The sequence below is a fragment of the Bison bison genome, unplaced genomic scaffold (genome assembly GCF_000754665.1).
Source record: "Bison bison bison isolate TAMUID 2011002044 unplaced genomic scaffold, Bison_UMD1.0 scf7180017864179, whole genome shotgun sequence".
Classification (NCBI taxonomy): domain Eukaryota; kingdom Metazoa; phylum Chordata; class Mammalia; order Artiodactyla; family Bovidae; genus Bison; species Bison bison.
The window spans coordinates 792,258-796,164 of NW_011494751.1; positions in this window are offsets into that span (position 1 = coordinate 792,258).

Sequence of the window (3,907 nt, forward strand, 5' to 3'; positions counted from 1 at the left end):
CCACCTCATGCGAAGAGTTGACTCACTGGAAAAGACTCTGATGCTGGGAGGGATTGGGGCAGGAGGAAAAGGGGACGACAGAGGATGAGGCATCACTGACTCAATGGACATGAGTCTCAATGACAGAGGATGAGGCATCACTGACTCGATGGACATGAGTCTCAGTGAACTCCGGGAGTTGGTGATGGACAGGGAGGCCTGGCGTGCTGTGATTCATGGGGTCGCAAAGAGTCAGACACGACTGAGCGACTGATCTGATCTGATCTGATACCTTAGACTGACTGCATGCACTTTGGGGACAGAGATAATTCATCCTAGCCAATCAGGTTACTTTGTTCATGGATGGGCAAAATGCCCCAAAGTGACTAGTAAGATACATTTCTGAGAATTTTGTTGAAGTCAAGAGACAGAAAATACTTCCCCCCACCCTCCCACTGGAGTGGATGATGTAAAAAGGGAGCAACTGGTGACTACCAAGTCATCCCATTTGAGAGCCTTATTTGAAAGGGAAGCCAAAATAAGTGGATAATCTTTGGAATATCTTTATTTTTGAATGTTTTGTTTTGTTTTTCCTTTTTTAGTCAGCTAGTATTATTTGGTTTTCTGTTTCTTTTAACTAGAAAAATACTGAGCCATATAACTGCTATTTCCATAAGAATATTTTACTTTGCATTATTACCTGTCTTATACAGTGGGACACAATCAACTGGAAAAGAAACACAAATACTTGGTACACCTTCTTCCTCATATGATTTGTTGTGTCAGTTTTTTGGGGCATTGGAAATGACTTTTTGAGAGCTTTAAATGAAAGGGAATAAAACATTTTGACTTCCCAACCCAAGATAGACATCCATCTCGAAAAAAGAAAAGGATGTACTCCTATTAACTATTTTCTCCTCCTATCTGATACTTATTCAAATGAAGAGGTGTACCAAGCAAAGACTACTGGTTTAATGAGCTTGACTGAAATCAACCCCCCCATATATTCTCATTTTTACTAACAATGGTTATCATATTTTAAGCACTTGCCATATTTCAGGAACTATGAAAAGCACCTTACATATTTTCTCATTGAATCTTCAAGATAACAGATGTGACAAATTCTATTAATATATATTAGCATTCTACTTTAATGAAATAAATATCAGAGCAGCTGAAGACTTCCAAAAATCACAAGCTAACAAGTGGAAGGCTGTGAATGTAATTCAGCTCTGACTTTATAAAACAGATTGCATGTTTATAGCCATCTTTATATAGAGTACACAGAGCTTTTTAACTTCCATTAGCTCATTTAAATTACATAAAAAACCCTCAGGTTTATTCATAGAAGAGAAAATTATTCAATGCATATTTTCATACAGAATTATTTTCCCCTAATTCCATGGGCATGTTTTTTTTATTCTTTTCCCCAATTCACTCTCCTTTTCCTGTGCTCTTTAGGTATAGAAAGATGGATTTCCCAGTGACATACAGACAACTTATCCTTAGGATGCCCAGTTCATACTTTATATGTATTATCTGCATAAGAAGAGAATTGTTTTCCCTCCTCAAATTAGTAGATAATTTATGACTCAATGCAAACCATAATGAAGCATATTAAATGTCAAACTCATCCTGTGTTCTATTGACAGAAACAAATAAAAAACAAAAAAGGAAGGTATATAAACAAGGTCTATCATCATCATTTTATCAATATTCACACTGAAACAAAGAAGGTAAAATGATTACAGTAATATAAATAGTAACTACAGCTGTAAAACTCATGCAAAAAAGGCTTAGATGAAACAAAGAGATTAACTTACCCTGGCTTACTACCAGTTGTATCCCTTTTCCTTCACACAAGGACAATAATCCCTTTGATTAACTCTACTAACATGCCTAGCTCCAGTCTCTTACCTTCCTTCAGCATATAAAAGAAGGCTGGATCCACAGCCAGGATGCTCATCAAGATTCTTGCCCAGCACTGGCATCTGTATGGAAAATTATATGCATTAGAACCAAAATAGATTTGGATTTTGCTTCTGCTTCAATTTTTCATCTTATTCCAAGCATCAAGGATCACTTTCTAAATTGAGAAAAAAAAATTGTGTCCCATTTGTGCAAAAATTATTTAAATTTTACAGTGAGAAGAATAAAAGGATGAGAGAGACTGACTCATCATTATCACCAAACCTTCTGCCTTCTATACTAATATGTTGTTTTCTTTTCAATTTTTATTGCTCTATATTGGGTACAGATTAGTTTTATTTTTTATTAGAACTGGATGCATTCTGAATACTTAATAGGTGTTAGCCAGGGACTTACATAGTAGGAATTAAAAAAAATGATTATTAAATAAATGAATAGAGAACTCATATTGTTATACAACCTTTAGAAGATTTATATATAGTAAGAAGATTAACTGAAGGGAATTCCCTGGTGGTCCAGTGGTTAGGCCTTGACACATTCACTGTTGGGCCATAGTTCAATCCCTGGTCAGGGAACTAATATCCTGCAAGTCAAGCTATGCAGCAAAAAAAAAAAAAAAGTTAACTGGAAGATTTATTCACATGGTTATGTGAATTTTTGTTGTCATTTAGTCACTCAGCTGTGTCTGACTCTTTGCAACCCCATGGACTGTAGCCTGCTGGGTTCCTCTGTCCATGGGATTTTCCAGGTAAGAATACTGGAGTGGGTTGCTGTTTACTTCTCCAGGGGATCTTCTGGACCCAGGAATCGAACCCACATCTTCTGCAAGTCTCCTACATTAGCAGACAGATTCTTTACTACTGAGCCACCAGGGAACTTGGTATTGTATTAACAAACGATGGAAGAGAATTACTGAACCCTTAACCCTCTCAGAAATTATTTGTTTCCATTTATTTTTTCAAGAAGCAGGGCAAAATTGGAGACAGAAATTAGTTCTGATCACCAGTCTTTATGCTCATTTCACCAAAAAATAATAATTATTATAATGTTAACTAAGCATGCCTGTTAGTAATAACTTTATGTGTCCTCCATTTGTGAATTACCTTGTTAGATTTTCTTTCTCAATCTCTGAGATAGGAACAATGAACCAGGTGCTAGGAAAAGATTTAGTGTTTTTAAACATAATCCTGTGAAAATTGTGGCCACAAGATTTTGGCCTAATCTGCTTCCCAGGTGGCTCAGAGGTAAATAAAAATCTGCCTGCAACTCAGGAGCAGTAGGAGATTCAGGTTTGATGCTTGGTTGGGAAGATCCCCTGAAGTAGGGAATGGCTACCCACTCCCAATATTCTTGCCTGGAGAATCCCATGGACAGAGGAGCCTGGCAGCTACAGTCCATAGGGTTGCAAAGAGTCGGACACAACTGATGCGACTTACATACGTATTTGTTTCTTATAACTCTTTGAATATATTTATGTATTGATAAAATGAGTGAAATTCTGTTAATAAGCAATTAATGAATAAAAAGTGTTATACAATGGGAACCTATACAACAGTGAGGACAAGGAAGTCACCATATGGGTGAACCTATCAAATTATGTATTAAGCAAAAGAAATGAGAAACAGAGACTATTACAAAAAAAATGGGGTTCATCTTGCCCCAATGCACAACAGCCGATAGGCCAAAACTATGAGAGGCGTAGGCCAAAACGCGGAGAGACTGAAGTTTGTGGCAAACAGGGGGCTTATTCACAAGGCAGCGAAGACAGGAGGCAAGAAGAACAAGTGTCAAACTCATCTTTTGGAAGGTAAGGGGGTGGGGTATTTATGGACTAAAGAAGCAAGGTGGCCTGAGGCATGAGGAACGCGGGAAGGTGAGTAGAGGCGATTGGAAGTAAAGAAAAAGCGTCTCAGTCGTTATTCTACTCAGGTGTAACTAAGCTATCCGAGGCTGCAGGTTCAAAAGAAAAAAGAAAAAAGAAAAAGCCAAGATTTGCACA